Below are 17435 nucleotides of genomic sequence, written 5' to 3'. Positions count from 1 at the left end.
TTTTTAAATTTTTAATTTCAATCATAGTTGTTTATTCAAATTGGATGGAAACAAATTTAAACATGCGCTTTGTATTGTTCAATTGTATTTTATCATAGAAAAGGTTAAATATGAAATAACATAAAAAATATATTTGAATTTTTTTAGTCTAATTTAAATAAATAATTATAATTGGAACTGAAAATTTGACAAATATTGACTAGTATTACAAAATTTAAAAGATGAAGTCGTAAATAAAAAAATCGAAAAGGTGGGAATTAAAATTAAGCCAATATTTTGTTAAAGTACTCCCTTCGTCCCAAAACAATAGTCCACTTTTCTTTTCTTTTTTATTCCAAAACAATAGTCCACTTTCCTTGTAAATAATAATTTAGAGTGTTTATTTTCTATATTACCCTTATTTAAAGTGTATCATTTATTATTATTAGCTTATAGTCATAACATTTAATAAGGTTATGATACAAAAACTGAAGATAATTTTGTGAAAAGTTAGAGCATTAATTGCATTTCTTAAACTCTGTGAAAAGAGGAAAGTGGACTTTTGTTTATAGTCCATAATTTAGTGTTTTTAATCTATCTTTTAAAAAAAAATCAACAACTAATCTTTTATTTGTTATTTTATTATGAATTATTAATATTTTTGTCATCACTTTAATTATTATCAAGATTTATGCTCCTCTATTTTTAATAGTCCATCTAATTAAAATATATATATTAAAAAGTGTCAGTTTTGTATTAAAAGTATATAAGTATATTAATTCATTAATTCATTAATTAATAGATACTCCTTTCGTTCTAAAATAATTGTCCATTTTATTTTTTAAGCAAAAAATATTTTCTAAATCTTAACAAATTATCTTCATTTTGTTATTATACTATACTTAAATGTTATGACCAAACTACTTATAATGACAACAAATAGCGGACTTTAAATAAGACCAATATAAAAAAAATTGATGTTAATAAATTGTACGTTACTAAGAATGAGCAAATATGTGGGATAAAAGAAAAAGAAAAAGTGAACAATGATTTTGAGAGAGTAATATTTTATAAATTGAATCGTGAAATAATAACAAAAAGGGTAAATTCGAAAGATACTTATAAAAGTCATAAAAAACAAAGAGAATATTTATTAATTAAGGATTATATAGTTTAAATTTTGAAATAATAAAGATGTAAATGTGGGTTGTAGTTAATAGAAAAATTTATATGTAAACTCAGCCATCACGTTATCCGTTGACTAAATCTATCATATTATGATACATCACTATAGTGGCCTTATTGTAATATTATTATTTAAATATGTAAAAAAATAATAAATAAAATTATAATAGTGTTACTATATTAATGACGTGCTATAATATTTCGTCTACTGATGCCGTGATAAATTTCGTCTTTAATACTAGAAATGTTATCTTAATTTAAATACAATCTAAAATCCCAACTCGCAATTAAGCTCAAGCTTGCATTTATGTTGTGAAGGCTTAACAAATTTGACGAGATTAGGGTCATAGTAGAAACCTAAATTTAGAAATGTAATAAAATTTGTTGGTTTCATTTGTGTTTGTATTAATTGAATGTGGAACGTCTACTTCCCTCGATTAATTGCATTTTCTTTGAAATTATATCCTTTTGAAGTCAACAAGACCATGCATGTGTGTGTTCTAATTGACAAGACATTATAAAAAAAATTGACAAGACATTTTGAGGGTTTCCGTTCATTCATAATTTTTTTTTCCAGATTGTAACCTGAAATTGAATATAAAATAAATTAAAAAGAAGTGCTTAAATATATTTATTCTTTTTCTTTTCACAAATATTGTAAATATAATATACTTATATTATATGGCTCTATAAATATTGCAAGGAATGAGCGATCATGCAAATATCGTTGGTCCAACTAAATCGACCCCCCAGATCCCATCAAATCGAATGTTCATCATTTCAGTTGTTTGAAAAGAAAAGGTTCATCATTTCATCAATCTTTGTATATGATTTGCTTATGCACACTACATTTACATGATTCCTTGATGCAATTTATATTCTCTGAAAATTTCGACCTCTGTAAAATTTAGAATAAATTAGTTTAAGCCCCCCACATATGTCATAATTTACTGTTTGGTATCTAATCTTTAAAAATTAAACTATTTGCTATCTCACTTTTAATTCCGTTAACAATTAGGGGTTTCTGTTAGTTCCGTTAACAATTCGATATTCACTTTCAAATGATTTGATACTTTACTTTTAATTATATTTACGATTGGTGTCTCTCTTTTAATTCCGTTAACAATTTGGTACCCAGATTTAATAGAAGGTTGTAATTGTTTGCAAAATTAAAAGCTAAATACCAAATCGTTTGATTTTTAAATAAGAGATATCAAACTATAAATTATGACATATATGAGGGGGCTTATAGTAATTTGCTCTAAAATTTAGTAGTGTGAATTTAAAAGAGACGTCATTTGATGCATATATCTTTTTCAGCAATATAATTTTATATGTTCACATTTTTTACCAGATTAACAAATATATACTTAAACAATTGTAACAATTTGATCCATTATTTTTACAATTTGTGAAAATTCTAACAAATTTTCAATTCAAACTCATTTTAAAAAAATTATAATAGATTATTTAGTTTTAATTTTGTGAATGAATATTTTATACAATTATTTTTTTGTTTTAATCTAAGAATGATTATATGGGTTTAAGATATTTGCTCGATAATTGGTTTAAATCAAGAATTGTATATATCTATCATAAATTATACAATTAACGGATCGGGTTGTCACAATTTTTTTAGAGAATATATTTATTATTTTAGTGAAGATATGAGCATATAAGATTATTTTTTTGTTTTTTAATTATCAGACTAGAATTTCAAAATTTTATTTTATTTAAATAAATTTTTTTGCTATTTGATATAAGAGCATATTCACCTGTATTTTTATATTGAATGGTTTTCTTTGTAAATAAATAAAATTAATAATAAAGAGTGATATTAAAATTTATTCAAAAAAGACTCTCAAATAATAATTGTTTATTTTATTTTATATAAATATTAGTAAAATAATTTTCAATTTATTTTTTATGCAGTTTTTTTATTGAAATACTCAGTTTTATTTTTAAAATGAAAAAATATATTTTCAAATATAAAATTATTAAGTTATCACTTTATTCTACTTTATTCTATTGTCAATGCAAGTACATCTGCTAATCCTGAATAATTGACTTTGTCTTGCAAGTGTTGAATTTCGGACATATAAATATATAAAAAAATTAATTTCAAATTAATACATGTCATGCTAATAAAATACCAAACATCAATGATAATATTTTCTCCAATGTAAAAAGTTGAAAATAAGTGTTATAATTATTTATTATAATTATTATTTTTAAATTTTATTAAATCTTTTAGTATTTAATAATTGTTTTTATTACATATTTTAAATGAAAGTTTAATATAATATTTATTTTTGATAAAATGAATACTTTAAATAAAAAATTATTAAAAAATCGATGAACTATATAAAAATGTTTTTTTTTATTAAAATTGTACAATAAGCCATTAAAAAATCAATTCATCGAGATTGTAAACTTATAAAGAAACATAAAATTTAGAATGAAAAAAATAAAAAAATAAAAAAGATATTCAAATAATAAACGCAAAAAAATAATTACGATAAAATTGTAACTAATAATTAATTTCTATTAGATGTTGTAGTTTAGCATATGCTATAGTCAGTGCTAAATTTAGCAATGATATAGCATATGCTAAATTTAGCACATATTATAGCACTGCATTGCAGTTGTATTTTAAGATTTAATGCTAATTTTAGCGCTCCATTGGAGATGCTTTTATTTTTCAGTTTCAAATTTATTAAAAATGAAAAAATCTTAACCGTATTAAACATTTGAAAAACCTCTCAAATCCTAATAAATTTTTTTCTTATTTATTCGGGAGGTGGTTTTTGACTATTTTTGCCAAAACCACCTTTCTAATCTCTCGAATTTAGTTTTTTTTTATATATAGTTTTTGTCTTTAGTTTTGAACTAAAATTCTTTTCTTGGTCAATTTTGGTCTAACTTTAAAAATGATTTTCTCCTCTAATATCTTAATTGGATGAGATTTGATGTAATCGAAATTAAGAATAGTTTAATTTTCATTCTTTGGAGATGAAAATATTATTTTTACTGTGCAAGCAATTTAGATTTCTGCAACAATTAAAGCCGACATTTTATGACATATTTCGCCAACTATAGATATATTTTGTGTCAATATCAATAATGTTTTTAATGTTTAAGATAAGAGATATATCATAGATGATGTGACTATGGACTTTAACAATAAAATTATAGCTGCTAATTGTAGCAGTCGTGCAATTAAAATTAATATTATTAAAGCAAGCGATATGTAATTATCTTTATTTTAAAGGTCGTAATGGTTCCTTCAATATTTTTTGCTTTATAATATCATCAGTTTGATAATACATGACTTTCTTTTAACTTAATAACAATGCATAAATATTATTTTAATTGTCATAAAAAAATCTTACGGGATCTCATTATGACCATTCTAATTTATTTAATTAGATAAGATAACTTTCAATATTATCAAATTTTATATATTGACTGATGAATCAACTTTTAATTAATGTAATTTTTTATTTTTTTATACCAAAAATGTGGATGTAGTATTAGCATGGCATGTATTTTTTTTAAATACATGTAATTTTCATTTTATAATTTTGAATCTTTTAAAATAAATATAAATTTAGAATTAGATGGTACATTATAGTTTGACACTTTTATCCACCTTATAATTTTTCGTACAATCTTGCTGATTTTATAAAAAAATTATGGATCCACCATTAAGCATAGCATATATAATATGTGAGTAAAGCTGTAATCTAATAGTGCTTTTCCAATATACTTGATTTTATTTTTCGATAGTCGGAAATATATTTGATATGTTTTTGATACAAAGTTCATGATGGATTTCGCTATAAGACGACACATCTAATTTTTTTATATTTAGATTAATCCTTACTCAAGCACGGGATATACTTTTTGTGTGAGATTAAATTTGAACTTTAAATTTTAAACGATAGCATAAATATAATTTGGACATACAATTTCATTTAAATCGATAAATCGCCTTATCAATTCACTTGCTTCGTTGGATAATATGCTCCATTTCATTACCATTCTAATTAGAAGATTAGTGGGTCATCAAAGAAATATTTTATAGAACAAACTTTAAACATGGAAATATAATACAATGAATATAAAAATTTGCGGTTTTGCAAGACGAAACAATAAACAGAAAATCAAAGTAAAAAATTGACAAGAATGTCTCGCAAACCATGTGCAGCAATGCGCCCCACGTGGACATGGCATGCTTGTGGGTCTCTACCAAGTTGGTTCTGTTTTTTTGAATTTTTACAAAATGTTCATTTTAGGAAAGCCATGTAATATCGCATAAATATAGCCTCTAAAAGGTTAAAAAAACAAAAAAGTTAATCAAAAAATTTAATTTTTAAAGTTTATTTGATTATGATAATCATTCATATTAAGAAGCTACATGAATTGGTCACATGCAAATTAATAGTATTGATTTGCTCTTATTATTGATATTTGAGTTGGAAAGAAGCAATAGAGGAGGATGAGCTGTGTCTATAGCTGGCTAACCATTCTACATCACCTCCTCCTCTTATATCACGTGTCCCTTCCTTTTTCTTAAACTTTCTCACACTCATTAATTTTTATTTTATTTTTTCTAATTTAAATGCTTAAATTTTAAGTGCATATTTAGGAGCGTTTGGTTTGAATTTTTTGTTATCATTTAAAAACGCCTCTACATTATTTGCCAAGCAAATTTGAAAGATTACCAGTAGCTTTTTAAATTTTTTAAAAGCTGACTGATAGAAACATTTTTTATTTACCAACAACAAATAGATATTTTAATATAATTAATACTCAAACAAAATTAATCCTACTAAAATATATTATTTTTATAATATATACAAAATCATTTCAATTATTTTTAAATATCTTATTTTTAAATTATGTAAAATTGTCTTTTTAAATTATAGTATATAATTAAATAAATTATTATATATAATAATTTTAAATAAAATAGTCTTTTTATAAAAATATTTTTTTATTAAATGTATATAAAATATTTATAATATAATAGATATCCGCTCCTTCATCTATTGATTTTATATTCTTTATTTTGAATGCCAACCATCTTCTTTTTTTCATTTTTAATATTCTTTTATTATTTTTTTTCATTCTTTTCAAATGATTATTGATTTTTTTATATTTTTTATTAATATTGTTGTATAAATTTATTTATAATATCTTAATTTTTTTATTCCATCAATGTAGCATAAGACTATATATAAACTACAAACTCTTTTTACAATTTACCAATTAATATATGCAATGGGACAGTTTGACTCGATTGCATATACATAATGCAAGATTTATAGCCAAATAAACATAATTATGAGCATCAACCAATGGAATCTTTACGAGTGTACAATTGTAGGGATGATTAAGTGGTGAGTGTTGACAAATTAAAACAAACAACTTATACATCATTTAGTACAAATTTCTTTCATTTTGTTAGTATTATTGCTAATGTAATGTAGGGTTGTTGATTTAATGCATGGAGAGTGACATTATGGGACGCTCACATGTTATAGGGTCAAAATTCAAGAATGTTTGATATCGCAAGACAGTTGGCATTCGCAATAATAATAGTAATACTAATCAAGTTTCAAGAAAATCCTCACAGAATTATTTTCTATTTTTTAGGGAACCATATGATATTTTTGAAGAATAAACAAAAAACTATGGATGCATGAAAAATTTACTGGCTAATAAGAATGGATTTAAAAATAATATTTCATCCGTCTGAAATTAAAAATAACTACATATATTAACTTATCTAAACAAAATTAACTAATTTATACAAGATAATATAATTACTCTTTGTATGCAAAATTAATTAATCAAAAAAGTAAAATTATCACATTACATAAGTGTTTGACATCAATATACTAGGTGTGCTTAATTCCCCCCACAAACGCTCTTTCTTTTCAATTACAAAAAGAAAATGTTATTGAATTATTTTATGATAGCCTAACAATAATTAAATCAAATCTCTCCCCGTCACATTTTAATAATATCATTTTTCATTTTAACTCTAATTTTAAAAGTTCTATTTGTATCCTTAGAGTAATTTTGGATTAGTGTTTATTCTTTATCATGTTAAAATAAATTTTATGAATTTTTTTGCCATTATTAATAAAGGTAAATAGAAAAATATATTTTAACAAATGTTTTTATTTTTATTTTTATGTAAAAGTGAAGTGTAAGACTTCTTAAATTAGTAGAAAAGGAGCTGAGTTATTGGCCTGTGTTTAAAAAGTTATAAAAAGTGAAAATGATGTTAGGATATATGGAAATGACATGGTGATAAAAAAAAGATGGGAAAAAGGAGACATACATAAAATAAGATGGGAATTTTACCAACTTATTTAATTTGCTTTCTATTAAATATTCCAATTCAATTAAATCACAACTTTATTTAACTATCAATCTCTATCAAGTTGAGTTGGGTGGAATTGAGAGTTAAAATTGTGAGGTATTTGTAAGGTTGCTGGGAGATATACTAATAGTTGATAGAGACAGCATCGGCTAATCTTTGTCCATTTTGCTTTTTTCTAATCTTCTTGTAGTCTTGTGTTTCTTCTACGGGAGCGCGTTGCGTCTATCTTATCCCGTTCCGTTTCCAATCCAAACAATATCCTTTTTCCATGGAATCTACCACCTTTAATTATACAACTTGCTTCTTATGTATATAGTCTATAGATAGATATGCATTGGATCCTCTCCGCAAGAAATTCTGTGCACGGGATAGATTTTTCTAATTCCAATTGTTTTAATATATTTCAAATTGATGGAATATAAAAATTAGAATAGTTTTAGTAGTAGTTTTTTTTTTCGAAATATGAGACTAAATAATTTACACGAGAAAAATTATACAACACAATCGTTTCGCCATATCATTCGTGTAATAAATCAATAGTGCGCTAGTCATGTGAAAAATTAAATAATAAAAAAAATTAAAATATTTCCTATCACAAATACTCATTGGCTAGTTGTAAAAATCATGTAGCGCAACAGTCGTATGAGATAAATCTCTTTACACAAATTGTGTAAGAAAAGTCAGACATGTGTAAGATTCGTTATATGTACTTTTAAGAGAAAAAAAACTTACAATGAGTGCCAGCTTAATCTAATGATATGTTACTTCGATTTTGCGTTAAGAGTTTAAGGAGTTGTCTATCGTTACTTTATTTTCTTCAAAGTAAAGCTTATTTAATCTACTTCTCGTCATTGAATCAATTATTATCACTTTCATACAATGGTGAAATTAATAAAAAAAATTAAAAAAAAATTATAATGAGCTATTCCACCCGTAGTTAGACAATTGGTGATATATTTTAATCGTCGGTTATAACTATTCGTTAAACGACCACATGAGTTAAAGGTTTCGAACCTTGATCAACGCAAAATGAATAAATGTTGCTAAATTTAGAATTGATAAAAAAAAAGTTTAAATGTCTTATTAAACTATTCATATCGTTTATTATTTATTTATTGGGCAAAGTTATACCATTAATTTATCTAAAATAAATTTCTACATTAATTAATTGATACAGTTATTGTTCTTATATTTTATTTTTTATTTTTTTATTTTTTTACTACTATTACTATTTCAATATAAAAATCTATAAATAAGAAATTCATTTTATTAATAAATTCTTACTATTTATTCATCATTTTTTTATGTATACCTTTTATTTGTCAATTAAAATATTATACTATTGATTTATCTAAAATAAACTAATATCAAAAATATTTGAATAAATCATATATTAAATGTGTCATATTACGCCTTACTCTCTATTTTTTTTTTATTCTAAAAGATGCACACCACATGTTTTATCAAGGAGTTCATATTAGTTTTGATATAATTTTAACAAAGTTTCAATAGGGTATCAGTATATTTCAATGACATAACAAAACAAAGTTTTAGTAGATCTTAATCTGAATTTCGAAAGGTCTGAATGTTGTTTCGATTTTTTTTATATCTCAATAGTTTTGATATAGTTTTAGTAGAGTTTCTTCAATTATTGATTTAACTTTTAATATGTTTTAATTAATTATTAGTTAAGAATAAGTTTTATTTAAGTATCAGTCAAGTTTCAATCAAGTAGTAGTTAAATTTTAGAGGAAATTTCACCATTTACCAAAAAAAAATGAAAATAATTACAAAATTACATGTTGACTTTTTTCATTTACAAAAAATTTAATAATATTTACAAAAATACAAAAAATAAAAAATAATATCAAACATACGGTGTATACTGTGGGTATAATGTCAGTATACTAATAAACTAACATTATATCAACATTATACCAAAATTATACCAATATTATACATACTGAGATTTTATTAATATTAAATAAAAATTTACCAAAATTACATCAAATCGTATACTAAAATGAACTAGAAAATATATATAAAAATTTATTATCGATATACCGAAAATATACTGAAATTATACCAAATAAAACCAAATATTATTTTTAAATTATCTGATTTATAGTTTTAATATTCCAAAATTATACCATAATTATACTGACACTATACAAATCGTACTTTTGTAATTAATTTTCATTTTTTGGTACTTTTGTAATTAATTTTAAATCAGTCGTATTTTTGTAAATAAAAAAAGTTTACAGGTACTTTTGTAAATATTTTTAAAATTTTAGGTGCTTTTGTCATCGTCCCTAAATTTTAACCAAGTATCTATTTCAATAAGTTTCAATAATGTCAAGTTTGAGCTCGATTAAGCTTTTCGACTAAATTTTTTATCAGGTTTTAATTGAAAGCTTTCTCAAACTTGAGAATAATAGATCAGAATTGAGCTCGTTTTCACTCAGTTATCCACATAAATATTTAAAAATTAAGTTTAAACTTTTTAAAATAATTTTGGACTCGACTCGATTCGATTAAATCATTAGAAAAACACATTGACAATGTGTATTCTATGATATACTATATGTAGATATGTAGTAGCATACGTAATAACAAATGTATAGGATAGATGAAGTAAAAGAGTGTAGTGAAAGAAAGGTAGAGAAGGGTGTTGAGGTGGAGAAGCTATGAAAGAAAATTGGTGAAGTTGGGGGATTGACATTGACAATCTGCCCTAATTAAGGAACATATACTAAAAGTATATCATTGTTCTTGGGATTGTGGGTCGCTGAATTCCACGTCGTATAAGAGGAAAATACTATCTTTCCTTTAAAGTTATGGGCATCTACGACTACTATATTTTCAATATATGTATGATCAAGGTTGAATGCACATGATGAGTTTCCAAAAACTCTACCTCTCCATCACTTGCTAAAAGGCCATTTCTATCTTCTCATGTGCATGTTTGGTTCATCTATGGCTGTTATAAAGTGTTGAAATTGTTAGATCAAATATTGTTTACATGAGGACACATCTTCTAAGAATTCTATCTTAATTATTGAATTATGTTTGAAGTGTTGGAAATAATAAGATTATTTGTCATTTTGAGGTTTAATTCAAATCTAGTTGGGCTAGCCAAGTAGTTTCATTGTTAACAATATCAGAATTTAACCAGTTGAATCATCCAATTAGTATTAATTTCTAAAAATTGATAAATATATAGTTAAAATCGATCATTTAGAATATTTAAAAAGTTTCTAATAGGGATCAATTGAGCTAGGATCAGTTGATATTCACTACAAAATATGAGAGCTAAGGGGACAAGTAAATGGGACGACTAAAAAATAATGGTCCCCGAAACCTTTAACTAAAATTGTAGACGGACAAAAAAAATTATCGTCCCCAATTCATCTAAAACTCTACAATAGGGGACGATAATTCAATTGTTCTTCTCGGGACGAAATTAAATTTCTTTTTTTCGCACCCTTCTGTTTGTTTTCAGTTTTTAAATTGATAATAAAACCCTAAAACTCAAATTAGAATCAAACAAGAAATAAATACTCCCTTCTCAAGATCCAAAAAACTCTTATCTTTCTCTCTATCAATCTAATCTGTCACTTGTTTGGTCAATTGATCTTAATGTCTGCACATTAGAAGTTTGAATAGCAATCTGTTGTAAGTAGGAGAGGCTATATGATTCTAGAGCATTTTGTTGTTTTTGATTGTAGAGAAAAAATTAACTTTTTTTCTTGTATTGAAGTAATTTGTTTATTTTCTTCATTGATTTTATGTTTAACACATCGAATCTCTTCTATTCTCTGCCATGGCTTTCAGGTGCAGTTTCGTTTTCTTTATCTCTGTGTATTTGTGTGATCTATTGCTTCAATTCTAATTTCAGTATTATCTATCTATTTGTCTTAATAAAAATAATTGCTGATTTGAGATTATTCTTAACTTAGGGTTTGATAGCTTTTGAATTCTGTTTCTATAATTTTATTTGTTTCAAATTGACGCTTGTTGTAAAAATTATAATACTGCATGAATAAATAATTTAACTTTTTGTATCATCGAATAATTTATGAAGCCCTTTTTGTTTTAGATCCATAATTATATATGTTTCCTTTGTTATGATGTTGTGGAAGAGTACTCCCTTTCTTGAAATCATTGATATGAGATTTTAGTAGAATTTTAGTTTTTCCTTTGCTTTCTTACAAGAGGAAAATAAAAGTAGTCATTAAAAAAAATCACTTTTTTTAATGAAAATGTTACTACCAGTGGTCAAGTTGCATATGGTACTTGACTACTTGTTCAAAATCACTTTTTTTTGATAGCTTTTGAACAGGAGTACTGGTTGTGGTTTTCCTTCATCTTGAAGGTAAGTCCTTCTTAGATACATGTGTTTGCATAAATTTCTGTCAGTTTAGTTGATGCTACAATTTAATTAGATACCTTCAGTTGATGCCATTTTTACTGCTGGTTATAACTTATAAGGTTATTTTACACATTCATTATGCAGTTGAAGAATGTCAAACTGTTAAGTTGCTTCAACAGATCATTCCAAAGACGGACAATATTTTGAAAAGGAAAGTACTCTTTGTAAAGAATGGCGTTGTTTGTGCCGTATATATTCAGGTATATGATTCAGCCCACTTCTCTAGGAAATAGCAATGCTTTAGTCCTTTTCTATTTAGGAGGTAAACAGTTATTTCAAGATGCAACTCGGATACATTTTCAGACATGTATTAGTTCAGCGGTTGGTTTAACTCTTATTTAGTTCAAGCAACGCTATGTAAAACAAAAGTGATTTTTTTTAATGGAAATGTTACTACACTGCTCTTGGATAACCAAGTTATTCCTCTTTGTTGGTACAATGCATATTGTGCATTACCATGATTGCAGCAGCATGAACCTTAAAGGAACTAAGGTAAATTTATCTGCATAGTATGGTTAGTGTTTCTGATTACACTATGATTTACATAACTATCTTTCCGGCTCTGTTTTTCAGTTGCTAATTGAAATACAATGATCATACAATGTATCCTGAAATTTGTCATTTTTTATGCATCAATCTTATGTCTTCTTCTGGCTTACAACAGCGGACACAACTTAACGTCACCCCTACATCGACCTCGGATAGAAGCAACAATAGTGTAAGGCAACATCAAAAGGACAACGCGTGCTCTTGTGAAAAAGTATCATTTTCATGAAGACTCTTAATGAAGTTAACGTTATTTTTTTATTATCTATATTTGATTATCTTAGGACATTTAGTTGTTTATTAAAATTTTTTCAATAGACTTATTTTTAACATGTATTGTTATATCAGACATAATTTTTAATGCAATGAATTATTTTATGTTTAATTTTCGATTGATATAATACTATTAAATATCTAGAGTATTTCTTTGTTTTTCTAATATAAAGTAATTCTTTTAATGATTAATTTTTATTAAATAATTATATTATTGTTCGCCGGGGATAAGAACTAAAATTGTTCCTATTAATTGGGGAAGAAAGTCGTCCTAATTAAATGGGGACGAAAGTCGTCCTAATTAAATGGGGACAAAAGTCGTCCTTATAAAATGGGGATGAAAGTTGTCCTTATCTGAGGTGACGACTTTCGTCCCTCTAGTTAGGGACAACAATCATCCCCAAAATGGGGACAACTTTTCTCTTTTCGTCCTCTAAAGAATTGGGGACGGAGGCAATAGGGACAAAGCATGGGGACCAAATTAGTTGTCCCCAAAGGATTAGAGGACAATTTTTTTAAGAATAGGGGACCATATTTATGGTCCTCTTACATCTCTTTTTTTGTAGTGATTGTTGACCAAAAATGACGAAAAAATATTTAGTCAAAAACAATTGAACCAGTTAATTGGTGTCATTCATCTGAAAGTATTCGACAAATATTTAAGAATTATATTTTAGCTACTAATTATGTTTCAAGTGTTGGAATTTTAAGGTTTAATTTTAGATGAGATTAATTTATTAAAGTGTTGCTTCTCGTGATTTTGTGTTATATTCCATGTGAAGATCAAAATTATACTCGCTTTATCTTATTTTGTTTGTCACTCTTTTAATTTTACACACATTAAAACTATATTAAGTGTGATAGATTTTTTTTTATTTTGCCTTAGTAATATAAATAGTCAAAATCATCATTTTTGTTTTACACGTTAATTTATCTAACAAACTCATTAAAATTTAAATGTAAAAAAAATACGTTAATAACAAAAGTGATATTCTTTTTAAATATTGAAAAATATAGAAACTGATAATTAAAATGAGATGGAAGAAATATATTACATGTTTAAATCAGTTAAAATGTGGATGGAAGTTGATATTAAAAAATTATAGTATTTGAAGTAGAAATTTGAAAGTAAAGTGTACTGTTGATAACTTGAATGGGATTAAATTATTTTAAATAATGCAGAGAACATTGAATAAATTTAAAAAATGGAATTAAGAAATTGAGTGGTGTAAGACAGTAAGAGTGTTTGGATTAAGAGTTGAGTCAACTTAGTATTTTTTTTTGGTAATTAAACCCATCCGGTTTCCAAGGCTACACCCTGACTAATCCGGATCCGACCCGCGTCGCACACCTGGCATGGTGGGGGAGTCTGCCATTGGGAATTTTTTGCATTCACAAGGACTCGAATCCGAGACCTTACTTAAGCGATACCAAGCCGCTTACCACTTGGACCAACTCCCATTGGTGAGTCAACTTAGTATTTAATGATGGATTACATCAACTACTAATTATGAAAGACATGCTTCACTTCCAATTTATCAACAAATTCAAGTGCTATGCATATTTAAAAGCATAATACTAGTATTTATTTTTAATAAATCTCCCAACTGTGCTATGTAAGGGGTCCATCATGCATTATTTGAAGAATAATTTAGTAGATAAGATAAATAATTCTTTCCAAATGGGCTTAATGTTTATTATTGTAAAACACTAGTGAAAATTGACCTTTTTTCTGTGATTATGTATGACAATACATGGACTCAACATCTCCCTAACCACCATCACAAAAAAATTATAAAAGCATTGAATTTATTTTGTCTTAATATGTAAATTTGGTTCCGGAATTTATATCTTTTTATTCATCTAACTTTTTATTTTTAAGTTTTATCTCTTTAACATCCCAATTTTTAAATTTTACTTGTTCAACCTCTAAAATAGAGATTGAAGAACAACCACACTGACGAGGCAAAAATATAATGACTGGGTTGTCATCTAGTTCGACATATCACAAAAACTAAAAAAATAGGGGTTTAAATGAGTTAAAATGAAGTGGAGAATGGAACTGGGATTAAACCTCAGTTTGTTTATAAATATTGGGACACGTGGCAGTACCCTATATAGGAGAAAATAAAGAATAATGTATAGTACTTACTTTAAATTCTTTTAACATTTTCGCCATAAAAAGTTATGAAAAAGAGCAAAAAAAAAAAGGTGTAAATATATATACGAGCACAAAGCATAATGTTACATATACATCAGACTCAGATCTTGTTTTGTTGTATATATTTTCCATTGATCTTACAATTTTTTAATATAAGATTTTGCTTTATGACACTGATCCAATGCCTTTTTGTATCATCGGTTTGTCGAAAGGCCACTTTTATGTGATTTTTTTATCTAATCTCGATTTATACTTAATTTAATTATACACCCAACTACTATATATTAAAAGTTGACAAAATATATAGTAATATTTTTGAACGTTTTAATAGTTGGGTCCATCAAAAAAGTGCGAACTCTTAACTAGATAAGAATATTTTTGAATTTTTATAGCAATTGTTTATCATGCTAAAATATTAAACATTTTGAATGTTTTGCAAATTGATCTAAATCTTTCAAAATCTATAAATTTATTCTAATTTGAAAATTTTGATGCAATTTTATTTAATTTTCTTTAATTAATTTAATATTATGTCAATTTTTATTTCAGTAAAATATATTTTTATCTTATTTACCATTTTATGTTTATTTTTAGTTTCAACCTTTTTTTATTTTGCTTTAACCCAAAAATTAATCTCTAATTCAATTTTATAATTTTGTTGATCTCAATTTATTTTAAATTAGGAGTTAAATTTTATAATGTTGCTGACTAAGTAGTTAATATAGAAATTCTACTGAAAATTAGAACAATTAAATTGATTAAAAAAATCGATAAATTACAACGAAATTACTAAATTATGCATGATAGATTTGCAAATTTTGGAAGTTTTGGATAAATTAATAGAATAAATTAACTTTTTAATATCATTACGCCATTATTTCTATAATTAAAATAATATATATATATATAATTAATATTATATATATAATAAAACGTATATTTTAGTTTGACAAAAGAACCTATAGTTAGGGTTTTAATTTAATAAAATGATACGAGTTGGGTCCAACTGAAAATGGTTCATTTATAGTGCTAGGGGAACAAAATAGCTAAGATTAATCATAGTAGGACCCGATTGAAAATTGAAACTTTGACCAATAATATTAGCATTATATATTTATAACATTTTATAGACATAATTCAGCTACATTCATAACAATTTTGGTAGTTTCAATTATAGTGACAAAAGAATTATTTGGCAAGAAATAATTGATATATAATAAATAAAAAAATAAAAAAAATGGATACTCATAAGAACAGCTCATCTCCACGTCAACTCAATAAATTTCCAAGCTGACGAAATATAAAAAATATATGAGTACCGTTTCAGCATTCTAAAAATGAATGCATGTGCCTGCGTATCATAAACATTATTATAATAACATTTTATAAATGCCTTTTTATGTGTATGGAATTTCATTTCTTGAGTTATATATTTTATTGGCTTTGGAGAATATTAATTGGTTTATTCCTTTCCTAATATGGTTATTACTGAAAATAATTAATTTCTATAAACAGAAATCAAATTGTACATGTAGAGATATTATATTATTATAGACCCACGCGCATGCCATTTCCACATGGATCTTCACATGGTTTGCAATTGCCACACATTCTTCCCCAATTCTCATATTTTATACATACTATGCTTAATTAAACTATACGATAATTGAAAGAAAAGAAATTAGTAGTTACTTAATTATTATGATATGATAAAATATTATTGGTTATGTCCACAAATAACGTAATATATAAGATATATATAAGAATTTTTCGATAATAGCACATCACATAATAATTACTAGTTTTTTTTAAGTCTACTTTATCAAACATAGCATCTCGACATATACATATATCATAACAAAATAACTCGAACAATTATTTAAGCAAAGTAATTTGAGTAAGATAATTCGAATAAGATAACTCACATAATATAATCAGAATTAAATATTTCCACAAGAAACAAGTGTTGTCACACACATGTGAATACATGTCTCAAATGTAATCGGAAAGTACACCTTAACATCAATATTAAAATTAATGATAAAATCCTTATTATAATCATATGACCATTTATATTCTTCTATTCTCTTAGTCTTATTCTCTTTACCTCTATTTTCTCCTACTATCACTATCCTTACCAAATTAATTCAAATTAAACTTTGTTCTTTGATGTTATAATTTACAAGAGTTTTAAGGAAGAAGTCAACTAATATGATTACCTTGCATTGACAATTGAATGAAAAAATTGAAATGATGCATATCATATGGTATAAATAAATGATTAAAATGAACAAACAAAGATTGAGGAAATGATGGAAAATGGATTTGATGGGATATGGAGGGGTCAATTATTGAACAATATTAGAGAATAACTATTGGTTGAAGCATTGTGATTTTCTTTGTTAATAATGAGATTAGATGTGAATTTTGATATCTAAATCAAACTGCAGCATCATTTTTGT

At 25.3% G+C, this 17435-nt stretch overlaps 1 long non-coding RNA gene across 2 annotated transcripts; it reads left to right on the top strand.

The window, feature by feature from the left end:
- The first annotated feature begins 10861 nt into the window (after positions 1-10861).
- Positions 10862-12924, top strand: LOC126667338 (uncharacterized). 2 transcript variants are annotated; one of them, XR_007638163.2, is made up of 2 exons: positions 10862-12485; positions 12658-12924. It is a non-coding gene; the product is annotated as an uncharacterized LOC126667338 (long non-coding RNA). The 2 variants fall into 2 exon arrangements; XR_008790072.1 differs by having other exon boundaries at positions 10862-12507.
- The last annotated feature ends 4511 nt before the right edge of the window (positions 12925-17435 follow it).

This window comes from Mercurialis annua, linkage group LG2 (genome assembly GCF_937616625.2).
Source record: "Mercurialis annua linkage group LG2, ddMerAnnu1.2, whole genome shotgun sequence".
Classification (NCBI taxonomy): domain Eukaryota; kingdom Viridiplantae; phylum Streptophyta; class Magnoliopsida; order Malpighiales; family Euphorbiaceae; genus Mercurialis; species Mercurialis annua.
This window is presented reverse-complemented; position numbering and strand designations above follow the sequence as displayed.